The 24,180-nt window shown below is 41.7% G+C and overlaps 1 protein-coding gene and 1 pseudogene across 1 annotated transcript in view; both read left to right on the top strand.

Moving 5' to 3' along the window:
* Positions 1–24,180, top strand: part of LY86 (lymphocyte antigen 86) — an 87,038-nt gene that overhangs the window by 10,411 nt on the left and 52,447 nt on the right. The gene's annotated exons all lie outside the window — the stretch shown is intronic.
* On the top strand, positions 20,744–21,535 carry LOC102818772 (annotated as a pseudogene).

Below are 24,180 nucleotides of genomic sequence, written 5' to 3'. Positions count from 1 at the left end.
GGGGTGGCAGCGGTGGTGAGGTTGGCCCAGGATCGAGCATTGTTTCGTTCTGCTGTGCATGGGGTCGCTATGAGTCGGTTCTGACTCGATGGCACCTAACAACAACAATGGGAGGGATAACCCTTTTACCTACCACATGGGCCTGTATGAGGATTAAGTGAAAGAAAGTAATGCATGAAAAGTGTTTACCACATACCACATGCTCATTAAACCTCTGTGGCTCATATTTCTTCAGGCATTTTACAGTTTCCAGAGGTACACTTGACCATGAACTTACTTGAGGCCAAATTAAACAAGGAAATGACATTGTTTGTAAAATAAAAACACATTAGTTTTTTAAGGAAATGTCCTGGGATGAGCAAAGCAAGGAAATCCTCCCTGACAAAGAGGACATGCTGTGGCAGATAATAAGCTTTCCTCAGTGACTCACACCCAATGCTTCTCACAGTGCCTCTCATTGTGGACTCATCACCAAAATACAACTCAGGGCCCATTCCACAAAGGATCACAGTAGAATCTTCCTTGAAAGCAGCCTGAAAACCAAACCCAATCCAGTCATCCAGTCAGTTCTGACTCATAATGGTTCCATACAGGGTTTCCAAGACTGTAAATCTTTACAGAAGGAGACAGCTTCATCTCCCTTCTGTAGAACAGCTGATGGGTTTGAGTCACTGACCTTTCAGTTAGCAGCACAGCGCCACCAGGACTCCTTAGCTTATTCAAGGGGGAAGTTAGACTGTCTATGGGATGGCCTGAAAGTCCTTCAGGCAGTTCCTTATAAAATTGTTATTGCTGTTGTGACAGGGTTTTTGATAAGGCTTGGATCTGGATTATAAATTTTAGCCTTGGTATGGTGCTGTAGGATCAGCACTGGACTTCATAACACATGGTCGGCAGTTCAAACCCAACAACTGTTCCCTATATGGAGTCACTATGAGTCAGAACCAACTTGATGTCACTTAACAACCATAGATTACAATGTTGTCAGTTAAGGGCAGGGCCCCATTCTGACATAAAGCAGGCAGACAGGAAAGCAAAAAATAATAATAATAATAATTAAGGGAGGTATGGCACATGCCTAAATGAATTCAAGTCCCTTTTGGGGTTTCTCTGGCAACACATAGTCAACCTGGCCACACAAGTGGCTCCTGGGAAGTTTGTTGTTGCGTTTTTGTGCTGTCAAGTCACTTTTGACTCATAGAGACCCTGTATAGGGTTTCCAAGGAGCAGTTGGTTTGAACTGCTGACATTGCAGTTAACAGTTCAGTGCTTATTCTACAGAACTACACCAGGACTCCACTTAGGGTCAGCAAATAGTCACCTGCAAGCTAAATCCTACCTGCTGCCTGTTAAGCTCAGTCCATGAGCTAAGAATGGTTTTTACATGAGTGAAAAATAAGCAAAAGAAGACTAATGTGGAAAATATATGAAATCTCAACGTTAGTGTCTATAAAGTTACTGGAACACAGTCACGCTCTTTGTGTGCTGTCTGCGGCTACTGCTGAGTGGATGCAACAGAATCCAAGTGCCCTGCAAAGCCTAAAGTATTTACTATCTCGTCCTGGTATAGTACTGTGGATTAGCACTGTACTGCTAACCAGAAGGTCAGTGGTTCAAACCTACCTTGGAAACCCTAAACTGGGTCACTATGAGCGGGAACCAACTCAATGGCACTTAATGTCAACAATAAGTCCTTTATAGAAAAGTTTGCTGACCCCTTTAAGGGTTGAAGGGAATCTTTCAGGCTCTTGACCAGAACTGAACCTCAAGCTTTGGGCCTTCCAGATGGTTCCAGTCATAGAGAGAGCTGCAGGGGCTACAAGGGTGGTGAGGAACTTGACACCCAAAACAACATGACTGCATGTAATTGGTACGATCCCTTTGAAAAATAATCATCTCTTATTTCAGCATACCATTTTATAATGAATAAAGTCCTTTTGTTGATAAAGACTCCATTTTTCAGGTCAAGAACCTGAAGCACATATACATTAAGCCTCTTACTTAAGTCACATGCCAGAGCCATGATACAAAATAACCTTGGGGTTCTGGCTCATCCCAGTGCAAAGTCCTAAGCATTCATTGTGTGCGGAATAGCAAAAGCAGAAAAGTGGATATGGGGAAGAGATTGATGGATCTTCTCATTAAATCAGCTGTATTCTCTTCCCTGACAAGCGTGTCTTTTCTGACCCTCCCACTTTCCCTGGCCCCACTTGGCACACATTCCTAAGCATCCATCAGCCATGGGAGCCCCTGCATCCACCTTTCTATGGTCTAGGGTATTTATCAGGTTTTCCTTTGCTACAAGATGTCTGGAGTTGACATCTCCCAAATTAAACAAATGAAATGAAGCGTCATTCTCTTATCAATAAGAAAAGTACATGGTGAGGTGACATACTTATTTCATAAAGAAATCCTATTTTCCCCACATCCATCAGAACTTTCTGCTGTGGAATAGTGGAAAGAGGGTATATGAGGAGGGACCACATCTCTGCAGTATATTGGCTGTCATAAGTGGTCCCCGATACACCCTGGCCAAGCACTCAGGAGCTTCCAGGGTTAGAAATCCATTGCATGGCATCCCTACTTTCATTGTGAAACTTCCAATTGTGCATCTGCTCTCCCCATCCATGGAGGTAATTGGTCTTCCACACCTGCCTGTACAGGTTTCTCAAATACTTCATCTGACCTCCAAAATGTCCCTTTAATTACAAAGTCTAAATCTGGCCATGTGAGGCTGAATAATCTACCCAGGTGATCAAACAGGACAATTAATCAGATTTGAAGAATGCAAAATAATGGAGACAACATCTCCAAAATCAGATTCAAATGCAAATGATGCAGTCACATGGCAGACTGAAAAAATGCTGTTGGTAAAATGTTCATAGAAATGTTTGAAAGAGTTGCCCTGGGAAAAATGTGTGTGGGGGGGAGGGGGGGTGATGACATTACTTTCTTATGAACCTAATAATTCTGTAGTAAATGGTTTCTTCAGAACCTAGTAATTCTGTAGTAAATGGAGCACAAAAGAAACAGTGCCATAAAAATGAAAATATTACAGGCCATGTCATTATTTAGCAATAATTTCACAGAAAGCAATTAATTTCACTCCTAGTTTATTTTCCCTAATTAACAGGGATCCAAGTTAAATGCTGTACAATGAATGAAAAGAAGACTAAGAGAGACAACGATGCAATTCCAAGCAGTTAAATTTGAGCACACAGGATTAAACAGCTCTCAGAAACAGGGTGGAATCCTTGGGTGGTGAGACAGTTGTTGTTAAGTGCCATCGGGTCAGTTCCAACTCAGCAACCTTGTAAAGCATTTCTGAGGAGCAGCTGGTAAGCTTGGACTGCCGACCTTGCCATTCAAACTGACCTTGCAGTCCAGCGCATTAACCTGCAGCACCACACCAAGACTCATAGACAGCTGAGTAGTTGCTAATCAAAGCAAAAGATTGGAGGCTTGAATCCACCAAAATGTACTTCAGAAAAAAAGGCCGAAAGATCTGCTTCCAAAAGGTGACCACGAAAACCTTTTAGTGTACTGCTGCTCTACTCCGCACATATGAGGTCACCATGAATCAGAAGTGACCGATGGCAACTCTTTGTGTATGTGTGTGTGTGAAGGGAAGGAACTTTTTGACCAAACTAAACTTAAAGACAGGAAGTTGATTTAAAAAAAAAATTTGAATGTTAACAAACTAGGAGTCAAAAGTGAGATGTCCTTTACCTAAATGGGAAACGAAAGCAAATCACTTAGGGACATTGGTCTTACCAAGTCAGTGAGAGAAGCCCAGTTTCCGTTCCCAGGATGGTTGTTATAATTTCTCAGCTAGACCTCCATGGTGATGTGAATTCTACCTAGCACTTTGAAAAGGAGATGCTAAATTACCCAGTGAATAGACACCTACAGAGGGAAGAAGCCAAGAGTCGGTGGTGGTTCTGTGCAAGCGTTTCACTTTTCTTTCTAGCTCAGACAAATCACTTTAGGCACCTCTGCTCACGTTCTGGGAGGAGTCTTTGGAGAGGTCAAGATGGGGGGAGGCGCTCCTTCAAGTCAGCACTACTGTAGAAATTAGGGGAGAGCAGGTAACACAGCCCCAAAGCAGCAACAAAACTGACGTGTTAGTTGAGTAAACCACACTCTGTGCAAGAATTCAGGCCCAAGGGTCTGCTGGAGGGCTAGTAGGGGAGAACAAAATAGGTTTTTTCCTCTGGACACCAAAGAAAGGAAAGATGGAAGAACCCATGTCCAGCTCAATTTTCATAGGAGGAGCTCTGGCAGCACCCAGCAGGCCCAGCTCCAGAATGAAGGAGCTCACTGCAGGCAGAACCCTCCTCAGAACTGATGGAAGCATTGAAAGGCATAGCCACAACACATATGGGAGGCAGGGGAAACAGGAGCCCTAGGGCAGGGGTTTCCATTGAAAGGAAGGACCACCCTCTAGGAAAGACATCTCATCTAGTGTAGCCTGTGTTCCTGTTCTAGGATACCTTATAAGGTGATCTCGAAGGATCCAGAAGTTCGTTCTGGGGTTCCAGAGAAATAATATGGGCAGTAGTGGGGATTACCAGGGAGACAAGCCTTGGGTGATGTAGTCGTTAAAGTGCTACGCTGCTAATCTAAAGGTCGGCAGTTTGAACCCACTAACTGCTCCGAGAGAGAAAGATACGACAATCTGGTTGTAGGATCACTTTGAGTCAGAATTGATTCTATGGCAAAGGATTTGGTTTTGATTTAGCCAGGGTGGGGGTGGGGGGAGGGGGGCAATGTTTAGGAAACATCTGCCAACCTTCTTGTGTGGGATTAAAGAAGGCCTCATTGTGTGTCCCTTCTTGAAATTCTGATCCAGTTGTCCCTCTAGTACCTCTCTGCCTTTGGAACAGAAGTGACTTGTAACTACCCAGAAATCCCAGCAGGCCCTTCCCAGCACAAGTTATAGCCTAAGGTCTCAGAGCCGCCTGCTCAGCCCAATTGTTCTCAATGGGCTTCCTTATTTGAAGCCTGACATCCTTCCTCTGGCCAAATGGGCACGGCTGCCAGCACAGTAAGAAACCAGAATTGAATGATCAAAAGTCCCTTTGCCAAGGCACCTCTTGGGACCTTTTCCCATAGCTGGAAACATTCATATGCAAAGGACATCTCTGGGCGTTTTAATGTTCAACTTAGTCTCCTTATACTGTATTAAAAAGAACTCTACTCACACAACTAAGAAATCAAAACTTTGTACATTTAACAAACTATTTTTTGCCAACTGTATAGTTTAATCACAGGTTTATTCGTTTTTTAAGGTTTTTTAAAATCAGTTTTACTATCATTATGTTGTTGATGTTGAGTGATCCCCTTGGCCATGTACAAGACCCACATTCATTCAGGAACTGCTAACATCATCCCAACCCACTTTGTGAAGAAGGCATTGATAACTTTACTATTCATTATATAGCCTTTTCTAGCTTGGTACTGGTTTTGAATTCAGAACCAAACTGACAATTTTCCTTAGTTATTATTCTTTTTTCTATTTGAGGTCTGAAGTCTTTCTTTTATTCATTGACTTGTTCAAGCAGCTTGGATAACCATTATAGTTTCCCAAACACTTGCAAGTCTGCTACAAATGAGTTGTTTGGTGAACTTAAATCTGTTTTCCTCCTAGGAAATGAAACTGCACCACTTTGTAACACCCCACGTGTAGCTAATCACTCACTGTAACTGAGAGGCAGAAACAGAAACATTTGGTTATATTCACTCCACACTGGAAAGGAGAAATCATTCTCTAACTTGCATCACTCCAAGACAAAATATTTTTAGATTTTCATTCTTTAACTTGTACTGCATTGTGTGTGTGTGTGTGTATAGAGGGGGGTGGGGGGAAAGAGATACAAATGAATTCTAGTAGTGTTTCAGGAATCCCTGGTGGTGCAATGATGAAAACGTAGGCTACTAAACAAAAGGTCCTTGGTTTGAAACCACCAGTGACTCCGAGGGAGAAAAGATTTATCAATCTGCTCCACAAAACGTTACAGAAATCCTATGGGCTATTTCTACTTTGACATGGAGTGGCCTGAATTGACTTTAGGGCACATAAAAACAATAGTTTGTTTTAAGCTTTAAAATGTGAATCTACTGTATTTTAGTATTAACTAATGCTGTCCCAGCTAAGAGGTTCTCAAACTTGTGAACTCCAGTCACAAGAAATACATGTGAGGGGAGTTCTGACTCAATCTTTCTCCAGAAGTCTAGGGCCCCATCCTTATGAATTTTTGGTTGTCCAGAGAGAACCCCCAAAAGTTATTTCTTTTAGGTTTATTTGTTTTAAGCATTTAATCTATCACAGCAGACTTTCCCATATGTCTTAAAACTTTTAAAAATAGGAAAAGCAAAAACCTATGGCCATTGAGTTGTTTCTAATTCATGGCAACTCCATATGTAACAGAATCACACTGTTTGATAGTTTTAACTGGAAAGTAATCTTTATGGAAGCTGTTTTCTGGATCTTTCTTTCATGGTACTGATAGACGGATTTGAACCTCCAACCATTATGTTAATAGACAAGTATAGACTGTTTGTGTCACCCAAGGACCTATTAAAAGCAGGCAAGGCACACACAAAATGATCACCTATTATTACCAGTTTTTCTTAAACTGAAGTGCAAATATTGATGCCATGCATTTGAATCTATGTTTTCATCATCTTTTACTAATACTCGTCTTCCTTATATTCTTACTTCTTCTTAGGGTTAGACTGACATGATTATTTTATTTTTACACTACATCTTTCAGTATGTCACACCCTGATGGCCTCTGTGATGCTAAGGTGCTGGAAGGTAGGCTACTAATAATATTTCAAATACCAGCAAGATCACCCAAGGTGGACAGGTTTCAGCAGAGTTTCCAGACTAAGAAAGACTGAGAAATCTACTTCTAAAAATCTTTCAATGAAAATCTTATAGATCATATCAGAAGATTGTCTAATATGGTGCTATAAAATAAGCCTTCCAATTGTACGGCACCACACATTAGTGGACTCACACGTAACCAGTGATCATGAAGAAGGTTTGGGATTGGGCAACAGGTTTTTCTGTGGTAAATGGAGTTGCCAAGAGGCACAACCAACTTGATGATAATCAATGGCAATGACATTATACTTACACTTGTCATTTTTATGCTTTCCTGGGATTATTTCTGTATTTTCTTATAAACAGTATCTTCTAGTTTAAAAATAAAGACTACCATATACCAGAGTATATGTACATATACCAGAGTATAAGTAGAAAATCTATTAAGATTACCCCTTTGGGATACCCCAAATCACTCACTATAACCTTTTGATCTAACCTCTCTACCATAAATTTAACTGGCCTGGCACATCCCTTGGAAGTCACTGTTTTGATTGCACCTTAAGGAAACTAAGTTTATTACTGAGAGAACTTGTCTGCAGCTACCCACTGATTATAGAGAATGAACCATACATGTATGAACTGGAACCCTGGTTGGGGTGATCTTGTCCTTGTGGCCGTCCCTGACCACCGGCTCTGGGTTCCAAGAGCCTCCTGTATACTCTTAGAGTCTCTTATGACCACACTGTATAGCAACTGACTGTCATCTCTTTTTTTCTTCTACACCGTTGTTGTGTTAAGTGTCAATGAGTTGGTTCCAACCCATAGCAACTCTGTATAGGGTTCTCAAGGAGAAACTGGTGAGCTTGAACCGCTGACCTTGCGGTTGTTCAAACCAACTTTGCAGTCCAGCACATTAACCCACAGTGCCACACCAGGACTCCAATGGTAGTTGCTAAGAGCCGTTGAAATGGGTCAGACTCATAGCAAGCTGCTGGTGAGTTTGAACCACTGACCTTGTGGTTCAAACAGACCTTGCAGTCCAGTGCATATCCTACAGGGCCAGAGACTACATCTATAGATTAATCATTTTCATATTCCCACACCTAGCCCTGGTGGTGCTATAGGGTAAGCACTGATCTTCAAAGTCAGTTTGAACTGCAAGGTTAGTGGTTCAAACTTACCAGCCACTCCTTGAAAACCCTATACAGGGTCACTGTGAGTCAAAACCAAATCAATGGCACTTAACAACAACAACAACTAGCCCAGTGCTCAGCATACAGTAGGGGCTCAAAAAAATTGCAAGTGGCTCAATAGATCATTTGTTGTTGTTGTTGTTGTTGTTGTTAAGTGCCTTTGAATCTATCTGAACTTATATTGACCTTGTTTAGGGTTTGCAAGGATGGGCTGTTAAGCTTGAACTGCCAACCTTATGGTCCAGTGCTTCTCCAACAGCACCACACCAGGACTCCATCAGCAGATCCTAAGTGCCAGATTTACTGTCTCTTCTAGCTTAGAAGCAAGTCCCATAAATTCTTCTATGGTCTTCCTTATTCACTATCCAGCTTTCTATGCATATGAGGTTATTGAAAATACCATGGCTTGGGTCAGGTGCACCGTAGTCCTCAAGCTGACATCTTTGCTCTTCAACACTTTAAAAATGTCTGTGCAGCAGATTTGCCTAATGCAATACATCGTCTGATCTCTTGATTGCTGCTTCTGTGAGTGTGGATAGTTGATCCAAGAAGAATGAAGTCCTTGACAACTTCAATCTTTTCTCTGTTGATAAGAATGTTGTTTATTGGTCCTGTGGTGAGGATTTTTGTTTTCTTTACATTGAGATGTAATCCATACTGAAGGCTGTGCTCTTTGATCTTCATCAGTAAATGTTTTAAGTCCTCTTCACTTTCAGCGAGCAAGGTTGTATCATCTGCATATTGCAGGTTGTTAATGAGTCTTCCTCCAATCCTGATGCCACGTTTTTCTTCATAGAACCCAGATTCTAGTATTATTTGCTCAGCATACAGGTTGAATAAGTATGGTGAAAGAATACAACCTTGTCACATACATGGGATGACAGAACCGACCAATCCCCACATTAGAGTTCCATACACCTATTTGTATGGTCCCACTCCAAGGGTGCTCGATACTTTATTTGCACCATCAGTAAGCTCAATTCCCTTGGCGGGCCACAAACACCTTATGTTTGCATAGTCTTACCTAGGTATAATGCGATGGACTGCAAAGTCACTTTGAACCACAAGGTTGGCAGTTCAAGCTCATCAGCTGCTCCTTGGAAACCCTATATAGGGTCGTTATGGGTCAGAACTGACTCAATGGCACTTAACAACAATAACAACCTAGGTATTTGGTGTGAGCTACAAAGATTATACCTGTAAGGTCATGTTAAGTAATTCATAGTATTGTACCCCTTATTGTCCCTTACATTTTTGGCTGTTGTTAGTTGTCTTCAAGTAGATTCCACTTATAGCAACCCCATTTGTGCAAAGCTCTGTAGGGTTTTCAAGGCTGTGACCTTTCAGAGGCAGACCACCAGGCCTGGCTCCCAAGCTGCCACTAGAAGCGTGAACTGCCAACCTTTGGGCTAGTAATTGAGCACTTAACCTTTTACACCACCCAGGGACTCCACACCCCTTGTGTTAGGAGAGGTTGTTGTTGCTAGATGCTGTCAAATTGGTTCTGACTCATCGTGACCCTGTGCAAACAGAATGAAACACTGCCCGGTCGTACATCACCCTCATAATTGTTGCTACGTTTGAGCCCATTATTGCTACCACCAAGTCAACCCATCACTTGAAGGGTCTTCCTCTTTTTCTCAGACTCTCCATTTTACCAAGCATGCTGTTAAGAGAGGAGGAGGGAGCAAATTAAGGCTAAAACTTAGTAAAGGGGGAAAGTGCTAGAAAACCATTTGAGGGGATTAAGGAGTAGGGAGGAAATTGGCAAATCAGTTGAATTATTGCTAATTTGGTACATCTCTTTACTTTTCTTCCGTCTGATTCTTTATCAGGGCTCCTTCATTCACTCCATAGACATTTATCCAGCACCTATCTTGTGATCAATGAGCCCAAACAAGGTGTAGTCAGAGTGGCAATTCAAAAATTGTAAAGGTTTTTTTTTTCATTTTCAAGTTCTTCAGAAGTGATTGCTCAGACAACTTACCTTCATCTTCCCACTGGTCACTGAAATGGTTCTTCTTTCTGTGGAGCCCAGATTTGTGCCTGTGGTCAAGAGCAGAGAAGAAGAAACATCACGCTCTAGATAGATGAGTTGACAGCCCATCCCAGAGGTCATGGATGTTTATGGAAATGCAGGGTACATACAGCATAACACACTGCATCCAAGTCACAACTACAGAAGAATGATCCCCAAACCTCCCCAGAGTGTGAGCCTCAGCCCCTCTGAGAACTCAGCAGATAGATTAAAGAAAAGCAGTCTAGGTACAAAAGATGCTACTGGTCACTTTAGCACTTCCTAAATTAAGGCCACAGTGTCTTTTATTTATAATCACAGGTCTTTTGGAAACCCATGTATCAATGATTGTTCTTCATCCAAGCCCAGAGCACTAAGTGGCCCCTGCAGGGAACCTGGAATTCTGGGTCATGCCCAGCCCACCCAGCTGGTGGCTTCCCCAGGCTCTACCAGCCTCTCACCTCCCATACACTCAGGTTATTCTGAGGAAGATGGAAGTGGGATTCAGAGGCCAAAATGGATGTGCTGGTTTATATGCTTTTTTAGTCAATCAAAAATCTGTGTATCCAATTCCTATGCAGTTAGAATCAGATAAGTGAGGGATTCAAAATGTTGCAATTGGCAGCCCAAATATACCTTCAGACAAAAATGCATACACCAATGTCACCAGACAACCTACAGATGTGTGTGTATGTTTGATTCAAAGGACAATGTTTAAGCATTTTGAGCACACAATCTATGAATGACTATTGGAGAAGGAGAAACAAGGCATGAAGTCACATATCTAACTTGAGTATGTAAATACATTCCCAGTGAAATGCTTACCAATGAGACAAGAATGGGAGTCATTTGAAATAAGGATCATCAGGGGGCTTTGCTGTGCTGTTTGATAGTACAAGGATTTGACAGGTGGGAAAAAGAAGAGATCTGGAAAGAATACAAAAACACAGCTGGAAAACATTCCTTACACGGGAAGTCATTTCCTTGTCTACAAAGCAGAGAGGGTGTATGAGAAGAGGGGAGGAAACTACTGACCCTAGTAGCATCAAGGATGGATGAAGGTCAGTTCTGCAGTTCCGTAAGTGACCAATGAGAAATACACAGAAGGTTTAAGCACTGTCCTCTTTTTAGGGACCTACGAGGAGTTCTGGTGTGGCACTGTGGGTTAATATGCCAGACTGCAAAGCCATTTGAACTGCAATGCAAGGTCAGTGGTTCAAGCTTACCAATTGCTCCTTGGAAACCCTATACAGGGTCACTATGGGTCGGAACTGACTTGACTGCATGTAACAACAACAAAAACACAATGACCCTTGTATGCCATTCTATTCATTCAAACAGAACATTAAACACCCATTGCATGATAATCAAGCCATGTAAGAGAGTAAACTTCCAAATCTATGAACAGCTAGCCCCAAGTCAACCACAGATTACAATCTTACAGTATAGATAATCATCCTTCCTAAAGGAAGTAGCTAAACTCAAGGTCTCTCTGGTATTTTGTTTCATACATACAGGAATTACATGATAATGAAGAATAGAGAAATAACGGCTACTCTTTGGTTTTGGAATAGATTTTCAAGCATGCTCACAAACTCCATCCTAAATGGCAAAGCAAATCTTACCCATTGCGATGGTTACAGTATTATGATGCTAGCACCTTTCCAAGGAGCTCTGGTAGCATAGTGGGTTATGAGTTGGGCTGTTAACCACAAGGTGAGCAGTTTGAAACTCCAAAGAAGAAAAATGAGGCCTTCTGCTCCCACAAAGATTTACAGCCTTGGAAACCCTATACAGGGTCACTCTGTGTCAGAACCAACTCCACAGCACATAACTACCACTATCACGGTTCTTCCACATGAGAGGACAAGACCAAGATCACTGGCCTCACAAATAAGTGTCCCAAGTAGTTCTAGGCATGCATCAAAGCTTGAAGTCAAAGTTCAGCTTTGTAACACCTGTTAGAAATCAATTTTTCTTCTGCTTATCCAACCAGCTGACATTACTGGGCATGTCCACTGGACCAGACACTGGTTACTTAATGATGAATAAATGATACCTAGTTCCCAGCCTCTCATAGCTAACCCTAGTATCATCTATGAAAGTAGCAAACTGGCAATGGGGACCATACTGCATGATGCTAAAGGTATGGCAGAGACATAAACAACAGTATTTAAAGTCCAAGGAAAGGGCAGCTAAACCAGAAACACGACCCACATGGCATTTTGGAGAGGTGTGTGCTTGAGCTGGATTTTGCAGATGAAGGCAGGGCAGAGGCAACCCAAGCTTTCCTAAGTGAAACCTGAATCTCTCCAAAGACACTTACTGGAAATTAGCCAGAAATGCACTCATTTTCTTGATTTTTATGTACAAATAAAGCAAACCATGTTTAGCAGAAAGGAAAGAATAAATGCAGTCACCATTCATCCAACACATATTTGAGTTAGCACCTGGCATTGGAGGTTTGGTGTAAGATACTATGGGAAGGGGTTGGGTAGACACAAATATAAGAGGGAGTTAGGCCTTGGGGGGACCTGACATTTAGTTGAGGAGGCAAGAGAATAACATTAATTAACAAAACAGTGTACTTGGTGTCACATGTCAAATAACTGGTAGTAGTAATAAAGTCATAGGGATGGAGAGAAAAGCTGGTGGGAGGAGGTCAAATTTCTCAAAGAGGTCAAGATTTACATAGAAAGAGGAAAGTGCAGATCTAACCATGTCGCTCTTTTTCTCTAAAACAGTCAATGACTCCCCAGGCCAGTTACTGACTCACTCTTTGCACTTCCAAGGGACCAAGATAAAGCACTTGAGGGGAAAGATGATTTCTTTTCATCTCTGTATCCCAAGCATTCAGCAAAGTCAAATCAGTTCCCTTCAAACAGACCTAGTATAGGGTTTCTGAGGAGTGGCTGGTGGGTTTGAACTGCTGAGCTTGGGGTTAGCAGTCCAGTGCTTATCCTGTAGCATCACACCAGGACACCATTGGTAGAGGCACAATAAATTCATCCTGCAAACATATAAAGCTATTTAGAGGAATTGAACCTCAAATTAACTACTGACTTATAAGAGCAAAGGGGGAGTTAGAAAGACTGTTAGTGAGAATTCAGACAATAGTCACCAAGAAACACCTTGTATTAGTAAACCAGGTACTATCAGTGCTATTTTCAGCAGACCAGCTCTACTCACATTTGTTTGCCTGTGTTTTTCTTCTTCCCTCCATAAACTGTCAGTCCTGTTGGTGCATCTAAGCTCTATACTGGTAGGAAGATCTCCCCCATCTGCCTAGTGCCCTCTTCTACCCTCCTCAAGGAGTCCTGGTGTGGTGCTGTGGGATAAAGCACTGGACTGCAAGGTCAGTTTAAACCACAAGGCTTATGGTTCAAACCCACCAGCCGCTCCTCAGAAACCTTATACAAGGTTGCTATGAGTCTTAACTGACTGGATGGCTCTTCACAACAACCCTCCTCAAAGCAGCCGTGACAGCCCAGTGCTTTAGCACTCAATTACTCATCAAAAGGTCGGGAATTTGAACCCAGTGGTTCCGTGAGTAAAAGATGTGGCATTCTGCTTTCATAAAAATTACAGACTTGGAAACTCTACAAGGCAGTTCTAGGGTTGCTAGGGATCCGAATTGACTCAATGATAACAGTTTTTACCTCTCAAGCTGTGCCTCTCTGGGAAGCACTGTCATGAAGCATGCTTTATAACAATGTGTCTTAGTTTTCTAGTACATGTGAAGTGCCATCGAGTTGGTTCCAACTCATAGCAATCCTGTATAGGGTTTCCAAGGAGCAGCTGGGGAGTTTCAACTGCCAACCTTGTGATTCAATCTGACCTTGAGGTCCAGGGCTTTCTTCCACAGCACCACACCAGTATCTAGTGCTGCTATAGCTGAAATACCACAAGTGAATGGCTTTAGCAAACAGAAATTTATTTTCTCACAGTGTGAAGTCTGAATTAAGGGCACCAGTTCTAGTGGGGAGGCTTTCTCCTTCCTTCTGTCAGCTCTGAGAGAAGGTCCTTGTCTCTTCAGCTTCTGTTTCCTGGGTCTTTGGAGGTCTCCATGTGGCCTGGTGTCTCTTGGCCCCCAGCTCTCCTTGCTTAATCTGCTCCTTTTAGATTTTGTAAGAGATTGACTCAAAACTACCTGTTTCCAAGTGAGGTTATAACCACAGGACTGTCCATTGCAACTGAGTCTATTCTGACTCATAGCAAACCACAGACATACAGATAAGGATTCATAACACATATTTTTGGGGGGATATGATTCACTATATAATGCAATGTAACATTCCCCTGGAAGTAGCCTGTTTTCTTCCTTCTAATAACGTATGCAAGAATCAGCTCATAAAGTAACATGGGCTTACCGGGACCAAACCAAGAATGTTATGGTATGTTTGGAAGAACAATCAGTGGTCTGAATCTCAGGACCTTGCCTGATGTAAAAACACTGGAGGGGTTAGGAGAGAAAAAGTAAGACCTAGAGAGGGAGAGAGAGAGGGAAAGGGAGGGATACGAAAGAGAGATTACATTCATGTAGCTGGAGAAACAATGTTTCACCCTTTCTGCATCTGTTTTCAAGCCAAAACAAAAGAACGGCAAGCACATCTGCATACACACACGCCAGCGCATGTAACACTGTGAAATCTGAATAAGGCCTGGGAATTGTACGTAGGTCGATTTTCTGGTTTTGATATTGTAATATATATGTTACCATAAGGGAAAGCTGAGTGAAGAGCACATGAAATGTATTCTTTTCAAAACCTTCTGTAAGTTCGTAATTATTTTTAAATAAAAAGTTAAAGAAAACAAAATCAAATAAGGCTCTACAATGTGAAAAATGGAACTAACAGTATAAGAATAAACTTAGAACACCTAACCAGCAAAACAAAGACTTCAGGGCTTAGGATAAGCTTGAGGGTTTGTTTAACACAGACTCAAGTAGGGGCATGGTGGTTCTGTGGTCGAATGCTCACTTTCCCCACAGGAGACCCAGGTTTGATTCTGGGCCATTGGCCCTCATACGCAGCCAGTGGAGGAGGTGTGCATGTTGCTAGGATACTGCACAGGTCCCAGTGGAGTTTCCAAACTAATAAGGACTAGGTAGAAAGGCCTGAGGATCTACTTGCAGAAACGAATCATTAAAAACCCTCTGGATCACAATGATCTGATCCGCACCAATCACCTAGATAGCCAGGATTGAGTTGCATTTCATTTTGTTGTGCCTGGGGTCATTGAGTCAAGAACCAACCCAAGAGCAGCCAATAAAACCACCAAAGCAAACAGGGGGGAAGCACAAGTAGGGTGTGCCCTGGGAGCCTCAGGCCCTCTGCCAATGCCCACAGCCCTTTGGTGAAGAACTGAAGCTCCTGAGGCTATGCTGTTAGATTTTGTTGACTTCCCACTGACTTTAGTTGAAAGTCCAGCTCCAACAAGACATTACCAAGGCAAGGGTTCTTTTTGCTCTGCTCCTGGACAATCACCCGGTTCGAGCCCAACCCAAGAGATTATTGGCCAAGGCTAGAGCTTAAGGCACAAAAACAGTTCTGCAGCTGAGGTTAGTTAAGACCCTGCTCACCTGCAGCCCAGTTTGTTTATCTAAGCCTAGTCTACTCCATAAGTGTGCAGTTCTAGGTCTACTTTGTATACCGTTGCCCTTAGTATGCAAGGCAGATGTTGTTGGCTGCCTTCCCAGAGCCAATTCCTCACCGCCAGCAGGATCTGCAACAGCCGGTTTAGCCAGGCCTGATTTCCACTTCACACACATCCCCAGAGGCCTGGGCAGCTAGGGGCAGTTTGCAGAGCATTCTGGGTTCACTTACCACCCTCCCTTTGGCATAAGCAATAGATGCTGACAGAACAGTGAGAAAATGGGTACTGTGCAGAGGCCAAGGAAACAAATATTTAAAACAAATATATCTTATGTTTCACGATGAAGCTTTTACATCTTTCTTCAACTCATTGGCCGCTAAACTGAAGCATCGGGAGGAAATATTTGTCTCTGACATTAAAGCAGCCCTAGGTACTATCTCTTGTTAACTTTCCAATGATTTTATTTTTTAGGAGATCCTAATTTTGATGATTCTTTTACATGGATTAAAAATTATATGAATCAAGGGTCCACAGGGAGGCCTTCCTCTCCCTCTCCAACCAGTTCTCATAGTATATAAGGAGAGATGTAACCCACTTCCATTCATTTTGGTTGGTGATTCTGAGGTGATTCTGAGGCATTTTTAGTAGCAGCAGAGCCGACTGTTGAGAAAGTAATTATTTAGAGCCGTGATTCTACACCCGGAAAATTCTGTCCTACAGTGGACACAGTTGGCAATGTCTGGGGACATTTTTGGTTGTCACAACTGTGGAGTCCCATATTGATCATCACCGAAACATCTCAAACTACTGTGCCACATCAGCCACTCCTCAGAAACCCTTACACGGTCACTGTGAGTTGGAACCAACATGAAGGCACTTAACAATAACAACCATCCCATGGAGGGAGTCCTGGTGTGGCGCTGGAGGATAAGTGCTAGACCACAAAGTTGGTTTGAACTGCAAGGTGGACAGTTCAAATCCACCAGCTGCTCCTTGGAAACTCCATATAAGGTCACTATGAGTCACTACCAATGATGGACATAGGGCATATAAAAACAGCAACCAAACATCCCATGGCAACGGGATGTTTGGTTTTGTTGTTGTTGTCAAGTGCTGTTTTTGTTGTTTGCTTATCCTACGGTGCCACACCAGAAGTCCACTGGAGGTTTTGTTGTTGTTGTTGTTGTTAAGTGCCGTGGAGCCAGTTCGGACTCAGAGCGACCCTGTACAGGGTTTCCGAGGCTGTAATCTTTAAGGGAGCAGAAAGCCTCATCTTTCTCCCAGATGGTAGTTTCGAACTGCTGACCTTGTGGTTCACAGCCTGATTTGTAACCACTACGGTTACGAATCGGGCTGCGAACCTTAAGGCCAGCAGTTCAAAACTAACAGCCACTCCGCAGGAGAAAGATGAGGCACTCTGCTCCCGTAAAGATTTACAGCCTCGGAAACCCTGTACAGGGTCGCTATGGGTTGGAACTGACTCAACGGCACTTAACAACAACAACAACAAACATCCTATAATGCTCAAAATAGCCCCCTCTCACTCATATCTCTCAACACACACACACAACAAAAATTTTCTGGCCCAAAATATTAACAAGGTTAAAAAATCCAGCTTAACCTCTCATTTAATTGACTACAAATAATATTCATTATTCACCCAGCAAACATTTACTTGGAATGTAATATAAGCTTAAGACATTATGCTAGGCCATGGTTTGGGAAGCCTGCCTTTGTATCATTTAGTAGTAGTAGTATATATGTTGTCATTGTTAAGTGCTGTCGAGTCGCTTCCAACTCATAGAGACCCTGTATAAAGTTTCCAAGGCTTTCAAGTCTTCAGGAGCAGAAAGTGTAATCTTTCTTCTGTGGAACAGCTGATGGGTTCGAACCACAGACCTTGTGGTTCTAAGCCCAGTGCTTATTATATGGAGTCACCACGCTCCCAGCAGTAGTATATATGAGGGGACTTCGAAAAAGTCTGTGGAAAAATGAAATTGAAAGATAATGGAATTTTTCTACAATAGACTTCATAAAGGTCATAGAAAAACCCCATTATCTTTCAATTCCATTTTTCCACAAACTTTTTGAAGTTCCTTCATGTATGTTCGTAGTATTTTCCTAAAAGTTATGTCTGCCCAGTACCAGGGAAAGGTTTTTATTCTTTATCTCCTTTTCCTGACCTTGTTCCTTTTTTTTTATCTATACCTTAAAAATATTAATATAGAATAAATTATATAAATGGTAATATATTAAGCAAAAAATACCTTTCTTGCCAACAGCCTTGGAGAAGATTCTAACTCATGGCAACCCCATGTGTGTCAGAGTAGAACTGCATTCCACAGGATTTTAATTGGTTGCTTTTTCAGAAGTAGATCACCAGGCCTTTCTTCTGATGCACCTCTGGGTAGACTTGAACCTTTGGTTAGTAATAGAGAATGTTAACCCTTTGTACCACCCAGGGACTCCAAGCAAAAATACTAGCATCTGTTATATTCCTTGGGAAATAAATGCATTCACAATTTTGAAGATGCATTTCTATAAATGTCTGTTAATTGGCATAGATCTTTTTCAATACAATGGTGCCAGGTATGCAGCTATAGTAATTGTATCTATACTCCTATTTCTCAAGCTGAACAAAGACTTGGGATAGAACAGAACAGGGGTGGGGTATGTCTGGCCTGTCAAATCAGGTGGTCTGGCCCAACAAAGCCAACTACAGGCTGGATTCGAAATTCAATGAATCTAGGAGCTTTTGTCATTGCAACATAAATTTATATTAAGTGATGTTATAAATATCCAAATGGCCCTTGGCAGAAAAGAGGTTCCCCTCCCTGGAATAGAAGAATGTTAGGACAGCACAAAGATGTTTCTAAAAGAGTAAAATTCAACATCAGAAAAAAGGAATTATCTACCCCCCAAAATAAGTGACCAGATCACAGGGTTTTCAGTCAAATAAAAACGTACCTACATTAGCTGAAATTGCCTAATGATCATTTCCATGGCAAATACCAAGTTAGTAATGTAGATGATAGAACTATCTGGAACAAATATGTGGGAAAGATAAATTTTTGAAACAGAACTACCAAGTGTTATATGCCTGCACACAAACTAAAAAATATCCCAGGAACTCTTAAAACTCAACTAACTCGCATACATATTTTAGCCTCTACTCTGAATTACATTGCATAAAACTAGGCCGCACTTTTGTTTGTTTTTATGTCTGAATTTGAATCTTGACACTGATAGCTTCTGGGATGTGGGCACATTTATACAACCTCCCTGGTTCTCTATTTTCACATCTGTAAAATTAGGAAAATTTTAATCTCTCAAGATGGTTGGGTTTTTGTTAATGTCACGGTAGATGAAGTTTGGAAAATAGAAATTATATTGGTTATTTTAATGGGTGGAAGTTAATAGAGAAATTGGTGGTTATCGTTAAGTACCCTCGAGTCAACTCTGACTCATAGAGACCCTATGTACAATAGAAGGAAACATTCCCAGTCCTGTGACGTCTTCACAATTGTTGTTGTGTTTGATTCTATTGTGACAGCCACCGGGGGCTCCGCATTACCAAGCAGATGTTCTCTCCAGGGGCTGGTCTCTCATATCAGAGATGAAGTCTCCACATTGTTGCTTCTAAGGAGCTAACAGACTGTACTTCTTCTAAAACAAATTTGTTCATCCTTCTTGAAATCCAAGGCATATACGATATTCTTTGCCAACACCATAATCCAAATGGATCGATTCTTCTCCTTTCACATGGATATGAGGACATGGAAAATATCATGACTTGATCAGATGTACCTTAGTCCCCAAAGTGACATACATCTTTGTTCTTTTACCCTTTAAAGAGTTCTTTTGTATCAAATTTTCTCGATGCAATATGCATTTGATTTCTTGACTGTTGTTTCCGTGAGTGCTTTCTTAACATTGAAGTGTAATCCATACTGAAAGCTATAGTCTTTGATTTTTTATTAATAAGTGCTTTGATTCCTCTTCACTTTCACCAAGTAAGGTGTGTCATCTGCATATCACAGGTTGTTAATGATCACTCCTTCACCCAATTCTGATTCCACATTCTTCTTCTTATAGTCTAGCTTCTCAAATTATTTGCTCAGCATACAGATTGAATAAGTGCGATACAAGGATATACACCTTTCCTGATTTGAAACCATACAGTATTTATTTGCTTTGTCTGTTCCAATGAGTGCCTTTTGGTCTATGTACAGGTTCCTCACGAACACAATTAACTGTTCTGGAAATTCCATTCTTTGCAATGATACCCATAGTTTGTTACTATCCACACAATTGATGCCTTTGCATTTAATAAAGCATAAATATCTTTCTGACACTTTCTAGTTTCAGCCAAAATCCATCTAAGTTCAGCAATGGTAGCCCTCATTCTATGTCCTCTTCTGAATCCAACTTGAATTTTTGGCAGCTCCCTGTCAAGTACTGCTACAATTGTTTTTAAATTATCTTCATCAAAATTTTATTTCCATGTGATATTAACGCTATTGTTCCATGATTTCCACCCTCTATTGGATTTCCATCAAGTCAGTCTAACACCTGGCAACTCCATCTACCAAAAAAAAAAAAAAAAAAAAATGTTGCCTGGTGTCATATTGATGTATTATCCAATTAGCAGACTCCTCTTCTAGCACTGGGGCACTGGGGCAGACAGTACTGTGTTGTGATCCATGAGGTTTACATTGACTGATTTGTGGAAGAAGATTGCCAGTCCTTTCTTACTAATCTATCTTTATCCAGAAGCTCTACTGAAACCCGTCCACCATGAGTGACCCTTCATAGCCTTTGAAATACTGGTGCCATCATTTCCAGTATTACAGTGACACACAAGACACCACAGTACAATAGATTGACAGGTGCTGGAAGCAGTTATTAGACAAACTAAAAAGCAAAAACCAGACATCATCAGAGCTATAAGGCAAGAAAGAGAAATTAAAGGTATATGAGGGATGTACTTAGAAAATCCCAAAGATTCCCCAAGAAAATTATTAGAACTCATCAATAGATCTAGCAAAGTGGCAGGGTACAAGATCAACATATAAAAATCAATTGGAGCATCCATCCGTCAAGATGCCGAAGGGAAAGAAGGCCAAGGGGAAGAAGGTGGCGCTGGCGCCTGCTGTAGTCAAGAGGTAGGAGGCCAAGAAGGTGGTGAATCCCCTGTTTTAGAAAAGGCCCAAGAACTTCAGCATCGGACAGGACATCCAACCCAAAAGGGACCTCACCTGCTTTGTCAAATGGCCTAGCTACATCCGGCTGCAGCGGCAACGGGATCTCCTCTGCAAGCGTCTGACAATGTCCCCTGTCATTAACCAGTTCACCCAGGCCTTGGACCGCCAGACAGCCACTCAGTTGCTGGAGCTGGCCCGCAAATACCCAACGGAGACAAAGCAGGATAAGAAGCAGAGGCTGCTGGCCCGAGCTGAAAAGAAGGCTACTGGCAAAGGGGATGTCCCCACCAAGAGGTCCCCTGTTCTGCGCTCTGGGGTCAACGCTGTCACCACTCTGGTAGAGAACAATAAGGCCCAGCTGGTGGTCATCACACACGACGACGTGGACCCCATCATGCTGGTTGTCTTCCTGCCGGCCTTGTGTCGTAAAATGGGATTTCCCTATTGCATCATCAAGGGGAAGGCCCGGCTGGGACGCCATGTTCCACAGGAAGATCTGCACCACTGTGGCCTTCACGCAGGTGAACTCGGTTGGAAGACAAAGGAGCTCTGGCTAAGCTGGTGGAAGCCATCAGGACCAATTACAACAACAGATACCACGAGATCCGATGTCCTGGGGCCCAAATCGGTGGCTCGCATTGCAAAGCTGGAAAAGGCAAAGGCCAAAGAACTAGCTACCAAATTGGGCTAATGTATGCAACTGGTTTCTCTTTACATACAAATAAATTCCTTCTTCAGTTCCAAAAAAAAAAAAAAAAATCAGTTGGATTCCTTTACACTAATAAAGACAGCTCTAAAAAGGAAAGCAATACTATTTATAAAAGTCACCCAAAAGATAAAATACCTGGGAATAAATCAAACCAGAGAAATAAAAGAGCTATACAAAGAAAACTATAAAGCACTACTACAAGAAACCAAAAAAGACCTGCAGAAATGGAGGAATATACCCTGCTTGTAGTTAGGAAGACTTAACAGTGTGAAAATGTCAACATTAGGCAAAGCAATCTATAGATATAATGCAACCCAATCCAGATTCTTACATTATTCTTAAAGAGATGGAAAAACTAATCACTAACAATATGAAAAGGAAAGAGACCCTGAATAAGTAAAGCATTGTTTAAAAAGAAGAACAAGGTAGGAGGGTTATGTCCTAATCTCAAAACCAACAATACAGTAGTCAAAACAGCCTGGTGCTGGTACAACCAAAGACACATAGATCAAAGGAACAGAAATGAGAGCCCAGAGGGAAATCCATCTACCTTCTGTCAGTGATCTTTGGCAAAGGGCCAAAATGCATTAACTGGGGAAGAGATACTCTCTTCAATAGATGGTGCTGGTAAAACTAGACATCCATTTGCAAATAAGTAAAATAAGAATATCTCACACCGTATACAAAACCGAACTCAGCATGAATTAAAGATCTAAATGTAAATCTTAGAAATATAAAGATCATCAATGAAGAAATGGTGGCGAAGTTAGGGGTTATGATACCTGGTATACATACATTTTCAAATATAACTGAAAACACACAAACTGAAGACAAAGAAGATGACTGGAACTTCTTAAAAATTAGACACTTATATACATTAAAGGATTTCACATACAAAAAAAAGACTGAAAAGAGGACCTACAGACTGGGAAAAAATGTTTGATAACGACATATCAGACAAAGGACTAGTCTCCAAGATTTATAGAACACTTCAATGCCTAAGCAAGAAGAAGACAAATAACCAAATTAAAATATTGGCAAAGAATATAAACAGAAACTTCAACAAGGAAGACCTTCAGGCAGCCAACAAACATATGAAGGAATGCTCGCTATCATTGGCCATTGTTTTTGCTGTTGTTAGGTGCTATGGAGCCAGTTCCAGCACATATAGACCCTGTATAGGGTTTCTGAGAAGTGGCTGGTGAGTTTGAAAAACCGACCTTGTGGTTCAAACTGACCTGTGTTACAGTGCTTATCCTACAGCACCACACCAGGATGGCATATCATTAGCCATTTGTTGCTGTTGTTGTTAAATGCTGTCAAGTCGGTTCTGACTCATAGCAACACTGTATAGGGTTTCCAAGGAGTGGCTGGAGATGCAAATCAAAACAACAATGAGATTTCTTTTCCAACATTAATGATAAAATAATAATAATAAAAAAACAGAAAACAACAAATGCTGGCTAGAATGTGGAGAGACCAGGACCCTCTTACACTGCTGGTAGGACAGTAAAATGGTGCAAATGCTGTGGAAAATAGTATGGATCTTCCACAAAGAGTTGGAAATAGAAGGAATGTATGAACCAGCAATGTCTTCCCTTGATATATAAGAGTTGTGACATGAATAGATCCATGCACACCCCTGTTTATTACAGCACTATTCACAATAGCAAAACTATGATGACAGACTAAATGCCCTTCAACAGAAGACTGGTTAAACAAAATAAAGGAATATTATACATAACGAAAAATCTGCAAAACACTTGATAACATGGATGAAGCTGGAGGACTTTGTTGAAAAGTGCCATTAAGTTGGTTAAGCAACACTATATAGGGTTTCCGAGGAGCAGTTGGTGAGCTTGAACCAGTGACCTTGCAGTTCAAAGCAACTTTGCAGTCTGGTGCATTAACCCACAGCGCCATACCAGGAGGACATTATGCTGAGTGAAATTAGTCAATCATAAAAGAACAAATATTGTTTGAGACTACTGTTGTAAAGAGTTAAGAAAATATTTTCTTGCTAAATGAAACATTTTATGATGGAGTCCTGGTGTGGCACTATGAGTTAATGCGCCAGGCTGCAAAGTCAGCAGTTCAAGCTTACCAGTTGTTCCTCGATAACCCTATACAGGGTCGCTATGGGTCAGAATTGACTTGACGGCTCTTCACAACAACAATGATGCTTAAGGTGTCAGGGGGAAAGAATTATTCATGGACTAGAGGGTGTTGGTGTTAAGTGCTGTCAAGTCGGTTTCGATTCACAGCAACCCTGTATAGTTTCCAAGGAGTGGCTGGTGAGTTTGAACTACTGACCTTGCCGTTCAAGCCAACCTTGTGGTCCTGTGCATTATCCCACAGCGCCACACCAGGGCTAGAGGATAGACACATAATAACATGGGTGACAAGGAAGATTATACACAAGAGGGACATTGGCAGAGGAAAGATGAAGGAAGCAGGAGACACAGAAGATGGAGTGCTAGAGTTAAAGGAAACAGTCCTGATGAGGCTCGTTAGGATAAGCACTGGACCGCAAGGTCCGAGGTGGTTCAAACTTACCAGCTGCTCCTGGAAACCCTAATCAGAGTCACCATGAGTCAGAATCAACTCAGAGGCACTTAACAACAACT

The sequence above is a fragment of the Chrysochloris asiatica genome, unplaced genomic scaffold (genome assembly GCF_000296735.1).
Source record: "Chrysochloris asiatica unplaced genomic scaffold, ChrAsi1.0 scaffold00060, whole genome shotgun sequence".
Lineage (NCBI taxonomy): Eukaryota > Metazoa > Chordata > Mammalia > Afrosoricida > Chrysochloridae > Chrysochloris > Chrysochloris asiatica.
This window is presented reverse-complemented; position numbering and strand designations above follow the sequence as displayed.